The sequence below is a fragment of the Cervus canadensis genome, chromosome 4, assembly GCF_019320065.1.
Source record: "Cervus canadensis isolate Bull #8, Minnesota chromosome 4, ASM1932006v1, whole genome shotgun sequence".
Taxonomy (NCBI): domain Eukaryota; kingdom Metazoa; phylum Chordata; class Mammalia; order Artiodactyla; family Cervidae; genus Cervus; species Cervus canadensis.
This window is the reverse complement of record NC_057389.1, coordinates 69954519-69973803: the sequence shown is the minus strand read 5'-3', so window position 1 is coordinate 69973803 and position 19285 is coordinate 69954519. Positions and strand designations below refer to the sequence as shown.

The following is a 19285-nucleotide window of genomic DNA, read 5'->3' as shown; positions in this document are numbered from 1 at the left end:
CGCGGGAGTGGAGGGTGGAAGGAGGCGGAGCGTGTCTCGGCCACGCCCCCTCAGTGTACGGCCGCAAAGGGCGCGCAAGGGCGAGGCTTACAGGGTCTGGCACCCCAGGTGCCCCCTTTGCTACCGGTGTGACCTTGGATGAATGACTAAATAGGAAAGATAATACGAGCCCGTGGCCGTTCAAAGAACCTTTGCTTCACGGACAGTTTGTTCCCATCCCTCAGCTTCGGAGTGTGTGTGTGTGTGTGTGTGTGTTTGTGTGCGCGCGCGCGCGCGCGCGGGAGAAGGTAACAAGGATCTACATACAAAGAGAAAAGACTGAGATCAGCAGATCTTGGTTCCTCTCTGTGGGTCATTCTCTGAGCTTCAGTTTCCTCTTCTGTGAAATGGGAATGATGATACCTCCTTCGGGATGTAGGGAGACTCTAGTGACAAAAGAATGCTTCAGTCCATTGCTAGAGCCATCCTGAACCAAAGTGGGAATACCTGCTCAGGCCTGGGATCCAGAGGGCATCCCCGCCCACTGCATCCTAAGGTGTAATTAGCCGGCTAGGACTACAACTCCCATCGCGCCCCGCTCCATCAGGGTCGTGCTGGGAGCTGTAGTCCCTGCAGACCTCACTCTCAGAGGCTGCCCTCTTTCCTCAGCCCAGGACTTGGCACCTCTGCCGAGGGAGGGCCCGCTGCCTCGAGGTCGACTTACTTTTTAAAGCTTGCATTTGTTGAGTTCTACCCAGTGAGGGAATATTATTAGTGTCCCTGTTTTATAGATTCGAAAGCTGAAGTATAGCTAGCTGAGGGATTTTTGCTAGGAAGTGACAGACTCAGGATTTCTGTCCAGGCCTGGCATCCAGAACCTGCTTTCTACCTCACTCTGGTTCATCCTTTAGCAAACATATGTTTTGTTTTTTTCTTTTTAAATACGAACTACATTAAAGCCTAATTTAGGATATACTTTGTAGCTATACAGTAAAATAAATCTTATGTGTACATTCTTCATAAATGTATACCTCTGTATAACTAAAATCTAATCAAGATCTAGAACATTTTCATCACTTTGGAAAGTTCCCTCTTACCCCCTCCAAGTCAGTTTCCTGCTGTCATAACTATGGATCTGGTTCCTGACACGATAGATTTGTTTTTTGTCTTTAGAACTTCATATCATGGAATAACTGTGTAAATGCTGTCGTCTTTCGTTCTGCATCATGTTTTTTGAGATCCAACCTGCGGTAGGTATCACTAGTCTGTTCTTTTTTGCCCCCAGTTTTATTGAGATCTAATTGATGTTGACATATAGCGTTTTGTAAGTTTAAGGTGTACAGTATTATCCAATACATGTATATACTGCAGAACGTTTCCCTAAATAAGGTTAGTTAACACTTCCTTCACCTACATAGTTAGCATTTTGTTGTTTTGTTGTTGTTTTGCTTTGCACTACTCTCAATAGGAACTTTCAGGTATAAGGTAGATACAGTATTATTGACTATAGTCACCTTGCTATACATTAGATCCCCAGAACTTACTCATTTTATGTAACCCAAAGTTTGTTTCTTTTGACCAACACTTCCTGGTTTCCCCCACCCCCCAGCTCCTGGCAACCTCCATTCTACAATCTGTTTCTATGTATTTGACTTTAAAAAAAAGTTCTATATATCAATGAGATCATGCAGTACTTGCCTTTCTCTAACTGACTTATTTCACTTAGCATGTGTCCCTGTTTAGCATGTGTCACTTAACATGGTGCCCCTCAGGTCTGTCCATGTAGTTACAAATGGCAAGATTTCTTTATTTTTTATGGCTGAGGAATATTCCATTGGTGTGTATATGTATATATGTATATACCACAGTTTATTCATTCATCCATCACTGGATACCTAGGTTGTTTTCAAGTATTGGCTGTTGTGAATAATACTGCAATGAACACAGGCAGGGTTTTGTTATTCATTTATTTTGTTTTACTTTCTTTTCTAACTTGATGGCTAGTAACTCATTGTATGAATGTACAATGGTTTTTGAAACCCAATCCTTTGAAGAAATGATCCCTGACTTCCAGCCACCTTGATCTTTCAATTCTCCCAGGAGCCAGGTTCTTTCCTTAGTGAGGCTTTGGACACACCGTTCCCTCTGCCAGGGCTTCCCTTTCCTTCCTTGTGGCCTGACCTACTCTGCTGTCACAGAGCCTCCCTCCGTGGGGGCAGGGATGCTTGTCCCCTCCACGGCCAGTGTCCTCCGCCAAGCACAGTGCCTGGACAAGGTGAGCAATCAGTCCCTGTCCATTGAAGGGACACAGAAGAGGCAGGGGACCCCAGGAGGGCCATGTGACACCGGGTCGCATTCCTGGAGGGCTCAGAGGCCTGTTCCGTCTCAGAGACAGCCATGTGTTATTTTACTTCCCCCTATTTTCCTGATGTGGAAACTGAGGCTGAGAAGAGCTGGAATGGGAACATAGGTCTTCCTGGCTGTGACCCCTTTCCGGGATGGTGGTGGTGAGGAGTGTTGAGAAGAACCTGAGGGAAGGCTCTAGGGATGTTGTTGCAGAGCAGAGAGGGGAAGTGGGGCCTGTTACTCCCTGAGATCAAGCCCAGTGGAAGTGGTCAGGCAACTCTCAACTCCATAAAAACAAATACAGTTGGGCCCACGGAGTGAAGGTCAGGGGAAGAGGTGAGCTCCCCATCACTGGGGCTGTGCAAACTGTGGCAGAACAGCCCTGTGGAAGGGGTCCTTTAGAGAGAATGTGTGCTCTGGGAAGGGGCTCAGAGGTCTGGGGGTGGTGAGGCGTTGGTCTCATGGGTCCTCAGGTTCTTTCTAGGATGAGAGTCGTCAATCTGACACCAAGCGGCTGTTTATATATTAATACCTTGGGCTGGTTCCTCAGATGTAAGACAGAGTGATGAAGGAAACTTGTATTCTGCAAAGGTGTGTGCAGCTGGAAGGTTGAGGAGGGGTTGGACACACACACAGCAAAGAGACACACTCGGCCCAGGCTCTCCAGGTCACCTCTGAAGCCATACGCTGTTGAGGTGGGGGAGCGAGCGGGGCACTCCATGTTTCAGATGAAGTTGTAACTCAGAGAGGAATCACTTGCCAGACACCACAGGACAAGTCAGGGCTTGATTTCAACTTGATCAATTTCTGAGCACATAGTGAGTGCACAGAGTAGATTGCCAGAAGAGACAAGCAACGAGAAGTTTTTCTGATCAGAACTTTGAGACTTCCCTGGTGGTCCAGTGGTTAAGAATCCACCTGGCAATGCAGGGGACACGGGTTTGATCCCTGGTTTGGGAAGATTCCACGAGCCGTAGAGCACAACTAACAGCAGCCTCTGCTTGCCCAGACAAAAGAAAGCCTGTGCGCCACAGCGAAGACCCAGGGCAGCCAGAAATAAATAACAATTAGGGAAAAAAAAAAAAAAAAGCTTGACAGTGGCTTTGAAGAAACCCTGGTGTGTGTCCAGATTGCTACCTCCTCTCTATCACTGCCCTGGGCTCGGGTTTTAGTGCATGTGTGTGTGCTAACTTGCCTCAGTCACACCTGACTCTTTGTGACCCCATGGGCTGTAGCCGGCCAGGATCCTCAGTCCATGGGATTCTCCAGCCAAGAATACTGGAGTGGGTTGCCATGCCCTCCTCCAGGGGATCTTCCCAACCCAGGGGTCAAACCCATGTCTCTTGTGTCTCCTGCACGGCTTAGGCAGTTTCTTTACCACTAGCACCACCCGGGAAGCCCCAGTGCTTTAGCGCATTTCCTGCTTATTTTTTAAAACAAACCTAAGGGTTGGCTTCTGCAGTTGTGCCCATTTTACAGATGAGGACATTGAAGTTTGGGAGATGAACTCTCTTGCCCAAGGCCCCCAGCTAGTAAGCAGTGGGGATATGATTAGGACCTAGGTCATCTGAGTTCATATTCTGACCCCTTAGGCCTATTTTGTGCCTGGCCACTTGCCACTTCCCGAAACTGACGCAGACCTGGGTCAATTACAGCCCAGAGCCCAGTGAGCTTCTCAGATCACCTGGTGGCAGGCAGACAGGTGCCCTTGAGATGGAAAAGGCACCATCTGGCCACACCCAGCTCATCCAGACACTGACCAAAGGTCTGGGAAGGCCAGGACACACCCTGTAGGGGCCAGGGCAGTGACTCAGAGCTGTTGGCCCCAGGGGTCAGAGCAGGGAGCAAGGGCAGGGGCTGGGGCTGGGGTTTGCCCTACCTGGTCCTAGGTAGAGAGACCAGGCCACCTCCTTTGGTCTGGGGTGGGCCTGGAGCCTTGGGCAGAGGTTCCCATCTCTCCTCCTACCAATTAGGCCCCTATTGGGGCCTAATCTCACCACACTATTACAGAACTAATGTTCTGTGAGCCTTCTCTCTGCATTGGCTGTTGTACCTGGGACTCTCAGTGCATGACTTCATTTTTATCCTTACCACCTTACCACCTTACCATCCTTCTGAGGTAGGCTTCATACATTACCCATAATTTACAGATGAGGAAACTGAGGATTCAGGAGATTCTGTAATTTGCCTCATTACAATTAAACTCGGCCCCTGATCCTGAACCTGGTTTCTTAGCAACTACATTATAACAGTCATGTCAAGTACCATCCAACATCCTGTAGCATCCTTTTCTTAGAGACACACAAGAGGTAAAACCTATTAGGTATTAGGAATTGCACCACAACTCCCAGATCCTAGTGAGCTTTCTCTCTCTGTATGTATGTGTGTGCGTTGGATGGATGTTGGACTTAATGGAGCCCAGATCATGTTTCCCTCTTTGCCTTGCCTGCTTGGAGGCTCAGAACCCAATTCATGGCCCACCTCTGACAATTATCTGGAACATCAAGGCAAATATTTAAATGTTTTATGAACTCTATAGGGGCTAAATTGTCCTCATTTTTTTCATTGGTTTTTCCTTCATCCGGGTTTCTTCACTTTTTAAGCTTGTTGTAGCACATATTTTTCCAATTTTAAAAAATTATGGTAAAATAATATTAAATTTACTGTCTTAACCATTTTCAAATATACAGTTGTATTAAGTACACTCATATTGCTGTGTGCCACTGCTATTCATCTCCAGAACTCATTCCACCTTACAAAACTGAAACTCTATACCCACTAAACAATTACTTCCCATTCCTCCCTCTCTGGCCCCTGGTAAGTACCATCCTCCTTTCTGTCTGCGATTTTGACTATTCTAAATAGCTCTGATAAGTAGAATCAGTTTGTGTCTTTATGTGACTGGCTCATTTCACTTAGCATAACAAGGTCCATTTATATCATAATGTGTCGAAATTCTCTCCCGTTTTAAGGCTAATAGTCCATTGTATGTATAGACCACATTTTGCTTACCCATCCTATACTTTGGCCACCTGATGCGAAGAGATGACTCATTGGAAGAGACCCTGATACTGGGAAAGATTGAAGGCAGGAGGAGAAGGGGACAACAGAAGATAAGATAGTTGGATGGCATCATCGACTCAATGGACATGAGTTTGAGCAAGTTCCAGGAGATGGTGAAGGACAGGGAAGCCTGGTGTGCTGCAGTCCATGGAGTCACAAGGAATCGGACACGACTGAGCGACTGAACAACAAACCCATCTGTCAACGGACACTTGGATTGTTTCCATGTTTTGTTTAGTTATGGTGAATAGTGCTGCTATGAACATGGGTATGCACACAGCATATGTATTTTGATAATTTGTTTTAAAATGGGGGTTTGGGGAACAAACATTCTGTTAAAGTGTCTGTCATATCATAGCTGCCTGATACATATATCTATTGAGTGTAAGTCAAGTGTGACTCCTGCCCACGAGGAGAAGGCCACCCAGGATGATGACCAGACAGTGGCATGTGTGCTGAGCAAGCTATGAATTCAATGCCCTGGGAGCTCAGACAACTGGTGGGTGGGGTCCATGCTGTGTTCTGGGCCCCATGCCAGGAACAGTATTTCAGTGATCTGGTTTTATCCTCACAAGAATCCTGTGAAGTAAGTAATACTGTTCTCTCCAAATTATGAATGCAGATGTCCAATATCATGCTATGGGGAGAAGTGGGAACTCCAGGAGGCTTAACAGGGAGTTGGCCAAACCAAGTTCAGACTCTTCTCTCTCTCTTACCCTTAACTCTGTCTGTACCCCTTCCTTAGCATCTGGGTAGGGTGGTGTAGGGATGAGGAACTTCCTGCCTCAAGGGCACTATAATCAGGACAGATTAATTCAACCAGACATAGCAGAAAAAGGAATGTATTGATTCAGTAACTGAAGAGTCTTGTGGTGATGGCTTCAGGCATGGCTATATCCAGGGGCCCACATAAGTCATGAGGAATTCATGTGTCTCCATTTTTCAGTTCTGCTTTAACTCAGTCTTGAATTATTTCTCAGTAGCCTTTCCCCTCATGGTAGTGAGACAGACAGCTGTTGGAAGTCACTTTCTCAGAGCTTGGACATCCCAGTGGGGAGGAATGAGGTTCTTATTCTTAACAGTTCCAACAAAAGTCTTTTGAGTCTCATCAGTTCTATCTGACCCAATTTTGGTCACATGCCCAAACCCAAACCAGAAGCTCTGGCCAGAGAGGTGCTGTGCCAGGCCTCATCATATGCCCTCCATGGGGGTAAGAGGGGTTGGGGGAGGAGATTCCACAGAGGAAAACTGGATCTTGTCACCAGGGAAGCCGGGAGGGCTGCTGAGTGGCCAGAACAGGGGGTGGTCAGGAAGTGTGGAGGAGGCCCTGCTGGGCGAGGAGACGTGGGGAGGGCTGAGGCAGGCGGGAGAACTCTTCCCTCATCGAAGGCAGGCCGTGGTGCTGTCGTCAGAGCCAGTTCCTGGCTTCTGGTCACTTCCCCTTTCTGAGCCCCATGATCCTTTTCTGCAGCACGCCAGCCTCCCCTGTCCCCATCTCCCAGAGTTTGCTCAAATTCATGTCCACTGAGTTGGTGATAAAGCATACTGTGGGTGCTCAATAAATCTGATTCTAGCTCCTCTCAGGAGGCACGACCTTCTGCCCCCAGGACTTTCCTGGAACTAAGAGTGTATTTGCACCTCATGGTCTCTTTTGGTTGTTCCAGGCCTCACTAAATGCCCCTCCTGGCCTGAGTGTCTCCTGGCGGCCCTCACCCGCCCCTAGGGTAGGAGGACCCAGCACCCCATGGTCCAGACACAGGCAGCACGGCTCAGGGGGTGAAAGTCACTTCCCGAGGCTCCCCATCCCCAAGGACTCAGGATCCCCTTTCTCCGGGGTCAACACAGGAATGGTTGGGCCTGAGAGGCTGGAGGAGGAGTCAGGGTCCTGCCTCTGTTGGGAGACCACAGGTGCTGGGAAAATATTTAAAGTCAGCTGGGGATGGGGGATGGATGAACCCTGGGGGAGTGTGGATACCCTCTGGAGCCCTCAAAGGAGGGCACCCATCATGATTGCCTTCACTGCTCTCTGAAGACCTCATGTTTGATTATCACACTGTTTTACTACTTCCCTCCCAGAACCTATTGCCTTTCTCACCTCCCTCACAGGTCCTCTGCCACTGAGGGACCTTGTAGCAGGGAGGAGATGGCGAGCCCAGATGTCACCCTCCTCCACACACAGCTGCCCCAGGGCTGGGGCCCAGTTCCTACCTCCCGTGGGCTCGGCTCTGCTGGGCACTGGCTCCCGTGGCCTAGGCCTCTGGGCCTGGGAGCAGGGGGTCCTCGCCTCAGTCCTGCCCTTGTACCCCCCCTCTTCAGCTGTGGTCCAGGCCTCCTGAGTAGTCCTTCCCATCCCTGGAGGTGTGGTCTCTCTCAGGGTTAATGATTTCTCAGGGGAGGCGGAGATGGTGCCAAAGTCTGCTAACTGTGCCAGCGCAGGCCCCAGACGGTGCCCAGCTGGCCACAGCGCACATCCTCTGCCTCCGGGGCCCCTCCTGGGGGCGCAGGTAGGGATGGCACAGCTTCTCTGCAGCAGGGGTGCGGGTCTCCTGGCCAGGGGTATGGACCGAGGGGGGTCGCTGGGGCCATGGTGAGCTTTGGGGGGTCTCCCGCTCAGCTGGGTGGGGGCACTGGGTGGAGGAAGCGAGCGCTGGGGCCCAGGTGGGTGGACCTGGATTGAGTCCCAGCCTGGCCAGAGGGCATTGGTGTCTTCTGCAGCGTGGAGCTAGTAACACCTATTCCCAAGGCCCTGATGGCCCCCTGTCCTTCCAAGGCCTTAGGCGATTTGGATCCAAGAGGTTTCTTCTCAGGATAGAAGGAAGGCAGGTCCCCTAGAGAAGTGAGTTCACCTGCCTCAGGCCCCTTTCAAGGGAAGCTTGAGGGGTTGAAGACAGGGTGGCTGAGGCAGGCAGCACCAGCGCTCGAGGAAGGACTGGGCTCCAACTCCAACTGCCTGGGTTCAGGCTGCAGCTCCATCCTGACTGAGTGGGCTCTGTGACTCTTTAGGGCCTCAGTTTCCTCATCTGTAGAATGGGGGTGGTTATAGTGCAGGAAAGACCCTGGAGAGCCCCAAGGAGCTTGGCCTGTGGTCAGTAACGAAGCTCGGTGCCTCCTCAGCTGGACTAGGAAGTGTCCAGCCGTTACTCACCACACGCACCCTCCCCCCAAGCTCTGGCACATCCCGAGGCCCTGACACATCTCTGTCCTGGGGAACCAGGTAGAGACTCAGCTGAGAGCTGGGCCGGGCCGGGGCCCGGAAAACACGGAAATCCAAATGGTGGAGACAGGCTGTGACCCTGTGTGGGCTCTGGTTCTTGTCCAAACCCTGTTTCTCAGGAAGGAGACTGAGGCAGGAGGATGAGGGCATGCCTGGGGCCCGTGAACTGTGGCGATCAAAACTCAGGGCCATCTGATTCCATGTGTGTTTGCCAGGGAAGCAGCCTGGAGCTGGGGCAGGAGGGCCCTGGTGGCATCAAGTAGACCCCAGACCAAGGCTTGCCAGGGAATCCTGGTTTGGGAACCAGTCTGGGCCTAACCTCTGGGGCATCCCTCTCTGAGCTTCTCTGGGCCTTGGTTTCCTCTCTGGGCCCTGTGGATTCCTTCCAGATGGGAAACACCTATGAGAAGTGAACGAGAAGGCGGGAAAGTGAAAGTGGGCGTCTGCGGTCAGTCGGAGGTGGTGGTACGGCTGGGGGTAGAGCCAGCCTGCGGGGACACGCCTGTGGGTGAGGAGGGCCACCTCCCTCTCTGGCCCTCCTGGAGGCCCCAGGCAGTCCTGGGACCCCCATCCCCAGTGCCTCCAAATTCTAAAATGTCTTGGAGCGGTGGGCTGTTGAGAGCTGTTTGCCGCGGGGGTGGGTACACCTCTCCCAACCCAACAGGACTCCCAAGGGCCTGCCCGTCTCGGGGGGTGGAGGCCAGAGTCACTCTAATTCCGCGTCCTCTGTGAACCCTTCTCAAGCACCTTTTGAGGGTAAGGAAAGGGGAGGCGTAGAGGGATGTTGGGAGAGGGGTTGGGGGAAGAGAAGCTGTAATTTCTAGAATATACCTAGTCCCATTTTTCAGAAGGCAAACTGAGAGGCAGAGAGGAGCAAAGCAGAGCCCTGGGCTCAGCCATACAGCGACTGGGCCCTGAAGAAGGCTGAGCCGCCTTCCCTCTCAGGCCTCCGCCTGGGGCTGCCACGCACAGCTGAGACCTGGGGAAGGGACTGGCCTGGACTCTGTCGGGTCCCCTCCCCAGTCAGACCCGTGGGCGACTCCTTTCACTTCTTTTTTTTTTTTTTAATTGAAGTATAGTATTTGCAATGTTGTATTAGTTTCAGGTGATTCAGCTATATATACAAAGTGATTCAGTTATATATACACATATATCTTCATATGGGGCTTCCCTGGTGGCTGAATGGTAAAGAACTCGCCTGCCAAATATAGGAGCTGCAGGAGACGCAGGGTTTGATCCCTGGGTCTGGAAGATCCCTTGGAGAAGGAAATGGCAACCCGCTCCAGTATTCTGGCCTGAAGAAGCCTCTGGACAGAGGAGCCTGGCAGGCTATAGTCCATAGGGTTGCAGAGTCAGACATGACTGAGCATGCATGCATACACGCATGTATATAATCTTTTTCATATTCTTTTCCTTTATAGCTTTTACAGAATATATGAGTATAGTTCCCTGTGCTGTACAGTGGTCCTCGTTGGTTATCTGTTTTTCTCCACTCACTTCTTGTTCATCTGTGCCTGTTTTGTCTCTTACTCCTGATGGCCTACCAGAAGTTCAGGGGCCAGTGCAGGGGCCCCAACGCCTGATCTTGGCTCCACACCTAACCCGGCCTTGGAGGATAGACAGAATTTGCACATATGCAGAAGACTGGGGAAGGTGTTCTGGGAGGAGGGGAGGGTATATGCAAATGTCTGGAGGCGGAAGAACGGCGCCAGCTCCTGTGAGGCCCTTGCTTGCTCGCCTGGCGCCTGGGGGAGAGACAGGAAGTGGGTTCCGCAGCCAGCGGGAGCCATGGCGGGGCTTGAGCGCGGGAGTGGCCGTGCCAGTGACGCAGGAAGGCTCCCTGTTGGGGCAGGTTCAGCCTGTGTCTTCCCAGCTCACACGGGCTCTGTGCATTTTTCTCAGGTGACTGAATCCAGACTGTTAGAACTTTGGCCTCATGAGGATCAGATGAGCGTGTTTCTATAGTGAGCATGTGCCTCCCATGACTAGGAGGAGGCAAGACTGCGTGAAACCCAGGGCCCGGCAAGGCGGGGAGAAGGAGCACTGGACCCGGGAGGCAGAGGGGTGGAGTGGCGTGTTGAGCAGGAGCCGGAACTTCCCTGGGACTCAGGCCTAAAGGGTTTGACAGCCCTCTCTTCCCTCCCAGGGAACAAGGCGGGTTCAACTCAGGGGAAAGACTTTGTGCCTTACCCAAAACGTAACAGGTCACACTGCTCTGAGGATGGGTCACAGGCTTCTTCAGGGCCCATGGGGATGTGTCAGAAGAAGTTTTGATGAAAGATGAGTAGAGCTGGGTGTGGGAAGGGGACGTGGGGGTGGAGGCCTGCAGAGTGAAGCCCCTGATTAAGGCTGTTCTACCTCTGCCTGGACCCCAGGGCTTTGCACAGGCCTGTGGGGAGGGCGAGGCGGAAGGGGAAGAGAAAACCAGAAGCGTAACAGAGGAGAAAACACAGGTCCTGCTCTGGGTTCTGATCCTGTTACTGAGTCACATCCCTTCCTGTCTAGGACCGCGGTATGCTAAGAACTCAGTGGTAATGGGTGCAAAGTTCTAGTCACATTGGCCATCCCTGCCAGCTCCCTTCCCTTCGGGACTGGAGCCCAGGGCAGGAGTCTCTTATCTTCTAATTGCACTTCAATTTGGGTGAGGTACACACTTACTGGCAAATGGTCTTGTGGCTCTGGGTGCACCTCTAAAGGAGGGCAATGGAGAGAGAAAAAGAGGTGAGGGGGTTAAGTCCAAGATCATACCCCCAAGGGGGTGCCGGGGCTAGCTTCACCCAGACAGGATTAAGTGCCCTGAATTTTGCTCACAAGATAGATGCCGGGAACCTGTCAGCATCACCAAAACCCTAATCTGTCTTCATCTCCTCTGTCAGCCCACCACCTCCAAGTGCATCCCGCCCACCCCCGCATCACCACAAGGGTCACTGTTGAATCCATCCCCACCTCACCCCTACCACCATCACCACTTCTGTCCCCTCTGCCATCCCTGTCCCCAACCGGCTCCCAGGTCACCTGTTCCTCACCATGTGCGTGCATGCGCAATCTCAGTCATTTCAGTCATGTCTGACTCTATGTGACCCTAGGTACTGTAGCCCGCGAGGCTCCTCTGTCCATGGGATCCTCCAGGCAAGAATACTGGGGTGGGTTGCCATGCCTTCCTCCAGGGGATCTTCCTGACCCAGGGATGGGACGTCTGTTACTCACTGGCAGGCGAGTTACTCACTGTTACAGGTTACTGTTACTCACTGTTACCACTAGCGCCACCTGGAACTGAGTCCCAACTCCATCATGGCAGCACCTCACATGGAATAATGTTTGTCTCACTGATGACTGTGGCTCAGCACACAAGAGTCTGAGGACTGAGGGCTTATTAACTCCTCCCAAGAAACCAGGTCCATCGGCATTTCCCAATCTGGCTGAGCGTGACCCTGCTGTCCTGCACGTGGGTTGCCCCCAGCTATCATATTTGGGGACCTTGGCCAGCCAGGGGTTTTCACAGCAGCTTCCCGGGGGCACTGGCTAGAGTTCCATTGCAGATAATGACCCAGAAATATAGTCCTTGGCGTCATCCACAAGAACAGCCCCGCCCTATTCTTGACCTCTACACTCAATCTCAGGGCTTGGGCAGGGTGGTGGGCGCAGGGAGAGACAGGAGCAGTTTCTGTGGTGACTGCATGGGGAGTAGCAGTCAGAAGGTGAAGGTGGCCCCACAAGATGCCAAAGGAAGGATTTGCACTTGCCAAACACCTACTGTATGCCAGGCACTGAGCTGGCATGTTCTACTGCCATTAGCCTGCCCCCACCCAAATTATCACTTATTGGAGGTATCGTTCCCATTCTGCAGATGAAGAAGCAAGCTCAGGGACGCTCAGCGAACTGCTCAGCACAGCTGTGTAGCTTCTCAGTTCTGCAAGCACAACCAAGGCTCTTCACTCCTCTGGGCTTTTCTTTCCCCATCTGTAAAGTGGGTGTAATGGTTTCTACCCTGAAATGTTCTTGTGAGCATTAAATAGCACCCAGCCCAGGGTCTGACACATCGTAGGTGTTCCTTTGGTGGCAACGTTTGCTGTTCATCACCATGATGTCCAATGGCTGCCAAACATTCTGCCAAGGGCTTGGCCACATTTTTGTTAGTATTTGCTTGAGTTTCATGTTTAGGTTACTTCCATTTTCCAAGGTTAGAAATCATCGCTTGTGAGGAACAACTTTTCTGCAAAAAGTTTCTTTATTTTAGGTTAGTTAGATTACTGGGTGTAAGAGGGCAAATGTTTTAAAGATTTTGAGTCCATAGCTGAACAGGGGTTTTCCTCTCGCGCTGGGATCTTGGGGGAAGGTGAGGACTGCATCCTTCCCTCTGTGCATAAAAGAGACGGGGGCCTTGAGCTTGGAGAACTCTGTTTGAATCCCACTCACTTCTGGCTGTGAGATGCTCAGTGGATCAGTCTGAGCCCCAGTTTCTCTGTCTGCCAAAGTAGATTAAATTATGTGACTTCCTAACATCCAGTCTCCAAAATATATCTCTACTCTCACTTTTCCTCTCCACCCCTGGGACACCATTTCAGTCCACTGGCACAGAAGCTGAAACATCTTTAAGAGAAGTAAATGAGTCCCGTCACTCCCCTGCTTCCCTGAAACAAGTGTCTGTTTATCTTAACAAAGCATGTCTTACAGGGCCCAGCATGGTCTGGCCACTGTCTCCTTCTTCAACCCCATCTCCCACCCTCTCCACTCTGTCCCTGGGCTCCACCCTCACAGTCCCTCTTTCAATTCCTGGGATATACCTCATCCTCACCTGATCTGGGGCCATCTCTTGTATCGTTCATACAACCTGGAAGAACCCTGTAACAGTGATCTCCCTATCAAAGTAACATGAATATTTATCATAAACATTCCAAATAATACTACAACAAAAACCAGCCTCTGAGTTGCTTTCAGTTCAGTTGCTCAGTCATGTCTGACTCTTTGTCATCCCATGGATTGCAGCATGCCAGGCTTCCCTGTCCATCACCAACTCCTGGAGCTTACTCAAACTCATGTCTGTCGAGTCGGTGATGACATCTAACCATCTCATCCTCTGTCATCCCCTTCTTCTCCTGCCTTCAATCTTTCTCAGCATCAGGGTCTTTTCTAATGAGTCAGTTCTTCACATCAGGTGGTCAAAGTATTAGAGCTTCAACTTCAGCATCAATCCTTCATGCCAATGAATATTCAGGATTGATTTCCTTTAGGATTGACTGGTTTGATTTCCTTGCATTCTAAGGGATTCTCAAGAGTCTTCTCCAACACCACAGTTCAAAAGCATCAATCCTTCGGTGCTCAGTTTTCTTTATAATCCAACTTTCATATCCATACATGACTACTGGAAAACCCATAGCTTTGACTAGATGGACTTTTGTTGGGAAAGTAATGTCTCTGCTTTTTAATATGCTGTCTAGGTTGGTCATAGATTTTCTTACAAGGAGTAAGTGTCTTTTAATTTCATGGCTGCAGTCACCATCTGCAGTGATTTAGGAGCCCAAGAAAATAAAGTCAGCCACTGTTTCCACTGTTTCCGCATCTATTTGCCATGAAGTGATGGGACTGGATGTCATGATCTTGTTGTTTGAATGTTGAGTTTTAAGTCAACTTTTTCACTCTCCTCTTTCACTTTCATCAAGAGGCTGTTTAGTTCTTCTTCACTTTCTGCCATAAGGGTGGTGTCATCTGCCTATCTGAGGTTGTTGATATTTCTCCTGGAAATCTTGATTCTAGCTTGTTCTTCATCCAGCCCAGCATTTCGCATGAAGTACTCTGCATTTTAGTTAAATAAGCAGGGTGACAACATACAGCCCTGATGTACTCCTTTCCCAATTTGGAACCAGTCTGTCGTTCCATGTCCGGTTCTAACTGTTGCTTCTTGACCTGCATACAGATTTCTCAGAAGGCAGGTCAGGTGGTCTGGTATTCCCATCTCTTTAAGAATTTTCCACAGTTTGTTGTGATCCCCACAGTCAAAGGCGTTGGTGTAGTCAAGAAAGCAGATGTAGATGTTTTTCTGCAACTCTCTTGCCTTTTTGATGATCCAACGGATATTGGCAATTTGATCTCTGGTTTCTCTGCCTTTTCTAAATCCAACTTGTACATCTGAAAGTTCTCAGTTCACATACTGTTGGAGCCTCACTTGGAGAATGTTGAGCATTACTTTGATAGCGTGTGAGATGAGTGCAACTGTGCAGTAGCTTGAACATTCTTTGGCATTGCCTTTCTTTGGGATTGGAATGAAAACTGACCTTGTCCAGGCCTGTGGTCATTGCTGAGTTTTCCAGATTTGCTGGCGTATTGAGTGTAGCATTTTACCAGCATCATCTTTTAGAATTTGAAGTAGCTCAACTGGAATTCCATCACCTCCACTGACTTTGTTCATAGTGATGCTTCCTAAGGCCCAATTGACTTCACATTTCAGGATGCTTTATTTTCGTATTTTTGTTTGATTTGGTTTGGGTTTTTCAGTGTCTGGGTTTTTCAGTGGGTTTCCGTGATTTGATGTGTTTGCTTGTTTCCATGGTGTAAATACTTCCATCCCTGCTGATTTCAAGCTGTGGACATAATCCCAATCAGTTTGCAAAATTCCTGAAAACATGGCAGTTTTCAGTACAGCACCCTGGCTCTAACTAAGAAGGAGACTCCACAAAGTTGACAGGGGACCTGTGGGTAGGACTTGCTTCCTGGGTGTAGAAGGATCCAACAGAGGCCCCACATTTCAGAATCTGTAGGGGTTTTCTCTTAGGTGGGTCAGCGTTCTCTAATCTTTTATTTCTGGTTGTTGGGGGAGAGGTCATATTGGTCAGTGCTCTTGGGACTGATTGGGGGAAAGGAGCTGAGGGAGTCACAATTGAGTGTGTGCTCTTTCACTTAACGCCCTGTCTTGCTCTGGTGCCCCCATCTCCACCATGCCAAGGGTCCCTGAATCCAGATCTGTCTGATTCAAACTCCCCAGGAAGCAGCCTCCCTGTGCTCTAGGGTGGGGATGAGGAAGTAGTATTCGGAATCTGAATTGCTTCTCATGCAACCAGTTTTCTGCCTTCAGGCCACTCCACACCTCTGCTTTCTGAGCGTCCTAACCTTCCATCCTGCAGGCTTGTTGTGGTTTTGAGCTTGTTTCCTGGGTTTCCCTGGTGGCACAGACGGGAAAGACTCCACCTGTAATGCAGGAGAACTGGGTTCAATCCCTGGGCTGGGAAGATCCCCTGGAGAAGGAAATGGCACCCCACTCCAGTATTCTTGCCTGGAGAATCCCATGGACAGAGGAGCCTGGTGGGCTCCAGGCCATAGCGCTGAAAAGAGTCAGACACGACTGAGCGACTTTCACTTTACTGCCTGTGGGTGCTGCTTACCCCCATCCTTACTCTGGTTTGAACCATCATTAGCTTGATAATCTCTCATCAATCTATCAAACTATCATTAGCTTGATAGTCTCTCATCAATTCATTCCAATTCTAAACTCTTTACCATAATTTTAATGGGGTTTCAAGAGGAAGGATGGTGTTGAACTGTCCCTGTTTAGGAGGAGCCTCCCTCCACCACTCCTCACACAGCATCTCTTCTCACCCCTCGGATCTCTGCTGACTCTTCACCTCCTCAGAGACTCCACCCGATGTGTTCCATTATCTACTCCTGCAAAACAAACCACACCAAGGCTCACTGGCAAATAGCAACAACAGTCATTTATTATGCTGAGCAATCTGCCATTTGGACAGGGCTCAGCAGGGATGGCTCGTGGAGGAGGAGGGACCATTTCAGGGTGGTTCCCACACATGGCTTGCTTATGTAGGTGGGCTTTGCCCTTCAGCGGGAGCTTGAAGGGCCTGTGGGCCAGGCGCTTTGGTTCCTCTCCACATGAACCTTTTCACAGAGCTGCTTGGGATCCCGTACAGCATGGCTGCTGAGTCCCAAGAGTGAATGTTCCAAGAGGCAGGAAGGGGAAACTCCCAAGATCATGAGACCTGGGTCTGGAAACTGGCACAATAGAATCAATATTCTTATTGAAAAGTCAGTGAACCTGCCAAGATGTCTTAATCATAAACCATGTAGGATTTTTACTTTTTTATTGAGATATAGTTGATGTATAATATTATACGTTTCATGTATACAACATAGTGATTCATAATCTTTAAAGGCAATGTTCCATTTCTAACTATTGCAAAATATTTGCTATATTCCCTGTGTTGTACAATATATCCTATTAGTTTATTTATTTTCTACCTAGTAGTTTGTACTTAATCTCCTACCCTTTTCTTGCCCCTCCCCTTACCTGTCCCCACTGGCAAACACTAGTTTGGTCCCTGTATCTGTTTCTTTTTTGTTATATTCACTAGTTTGTTTTATTTTTAAAATGCTATATAAATTCTATATCATATAGTGTTTGTCTTTCTCTGTCTGAAACCTCACTTAGTACAATACCCTCCAAGTTCATCCATGTTATTGCAAATGGCAAATTTTCATTATTTTTTATGGCTGAATAATATTCCATATATGTATATATGGAATATACAACTTCTTTATTCCATATATATACACATTTTCAGCTGCATTGGGTCTTCGTTGCTGCGTGGGCTTTCTTTAGTTGTGGTGAGTGGGGGCTAATCTTTGTTGCAGTGCCCTGGCTTCTCATTGTGGTAGCTTCTCTTGTTGCGGAACTTGGGCTCTAAAGCACAGGCTCAGTAGTTCTGACACATGGACTCAGTTGCTGTGCAACATGTGGGATCTTCCAAGACCAGGGATTGAACCAGTGTCCCCTTCATTGACAGGTGGATTCTTTACCACTGGACCATTCAGTAAGTCCTGTTAGCAGATATGTAAAATTACCAACCCTGTCGATGCCTCAGCAGGTCTGGGCAAAGTGGGGGCAAACATAACTCTGAGTTAAAGGGGGAAGGCTCAGGCTGGAACTTTATGGCAGGTTTCAGCAAGCCAAGCCCAGAAGATAGTAGCCAGATTGGAGCCAGGGTCCCTCTGGCCGTCTCAGGGCTATTGACCGAGAGGGGCTTATGAAGTGACCAAGGCTGGCCAGGGCAGAATATGGGGTGTGCCTTTATTCCTCCATGATAATAATAAAAAAAAATTGCTGATGTTTTTGATTCACTTACTTTGAGCCAGGCACAGTGGAAGCCTCCCACAGACCCTGTACTGTAGGTGCTATTATTATTCCCAGTTTACAGATGGGGGAGCTGAGGCCCAGAAAGGTTAACTCACTTGCCCAAGATTACACTGAACTTGCACCCAAGCTCTCTAGCCTATAGGCTTACCTCTCACACCTGGCCCCTCTCTCAGGTGTGTTCCACGTCAGGCCGCTGGGGTTACAGTGATTCACTGGCACACTCATTCATTCAATCCAGAAGTGCCCCATGAGCTTGCTGTGGGCTCATCCCCGGCTCGGTCCTGGGATCAGAGAGATGAATCAGACCTGGACCTCGCCTTCACATCTCTCCTGGTCTGAAAGGGAGAGGCTGATCTGCAAAAAGATAATGGGCCCTGAGAGCCACAGGGTTCAGGCTGGGATCTGAGCAGCACCTCATGAGGTCTCTGGGCTGGCACAGGAATTCAGCTCCTCCCTGGAACATTGCAGGAGTGTCGGGAGGGAACATAACCTTGGAACTGCTCACCAGGGAGGACCAGGCAGTAAGGAGAGGAAGGGCATTCCAGAAAGAGGACTCTTTATATGCAGAGTGAGGGAAAGTGGGGTGGTCTTTGTAGGGAGAGGTGTGAGGGAGGGAGGCAGGGTGTGGTTAGAGAGGAAGCCGGGGGCGGCGGGGGGCGGCGGGGGGCGGTGGGGGGCAGTGGTGGCAGTCAGGGTGTGGATGGTCCCTGTGAAGCCTTTTTGTGCAGTTTGGCAAAAGGAGCCATTGTAAGGTTTGGAGCAGGGGAGGGAGGTGATTAAAGGAAGTGAGGAGGGATAATTTTGGTTGAGAGGACTGAATTAAAGAGAAGGAAGGGAAGGAGCCCTTGAGGAGGGCTGAGCCGGGGAGAGAAGAAGCCTGATGTAGGATGGAGAATAAATGTAAGAGATGCAGAAATTGGATTGAATGCAGGGCATTCAGGCGAGGGGGCATCAAGGTGATGGGGACGTGAGTGTCCCTGAGGTGGGAACTCAGAAGGAGGGTTGGGTGGTGGGAGGGAGAGGCTTTCTGGTTTCTGGTCAAGGTTCAGCTCTGGAAGCCATCCTGCCCCTCACGGAGGGCCTGTCATAGGGAGTCCACTGTGGGTTGGGGTCCCTCCCTCGTGGTTCTCCCAGAGCTTTGGGGCCAGGCTCCTCTGGAAAAATGGCAGGCCACTGGCCTCAGCCACACTGGGGCAAGACAGGAAGCTGCCTGAGACCCAGTTAGGGTGCCTGACAATGACTGTGTTCTTTTGTGTACTTTTACTTTTATTTATTTATTTATTTTTAGGGCTTCCCAGGTGGCCCTAATTGTAAAGAACCCTCCTGACAATGCAGGAGATGCAAGAGATGTGGGTTTGACCCCTGGGTTGGGAATATCCCCTGGAAGAGGGCACGGCAAACCACTCCAGTATTTTTGCCTGGAGAATCCCCATGGACAGAGGAGACTGGTGGGCCACAGTCCACGGGGTCACAAAGAGTCAGACAGGACTGAATTGACTGAATTGACTTAGCACACACGCATGCACTTATTTTTAATTGAAGGA

General features: G+C 49.8%; 1 protein-coding gene across 1 annotated transcript in view; it reads left to right on the top strand.

Annotated features, from left to right (window-relative positions):
• The first annotated feature begins 7798 nt into the window (after positions 1 to 7798).
• CDHR2 (cadherin related family member 2) overlaps positions 7799 to 19285 on the top strand; it is a 43044-nt gene continuing 31557 nt past the window's right edge. Inside the window, exon 1 of the mRNA XM_043465824.1 lies at positions 7799 to 7892. The gene's annotated coding sequence lies outside the window, so the exon portion shown is untranslated. The remainder of the gene's footprint in view (positions 7893 to 19285) is intronic.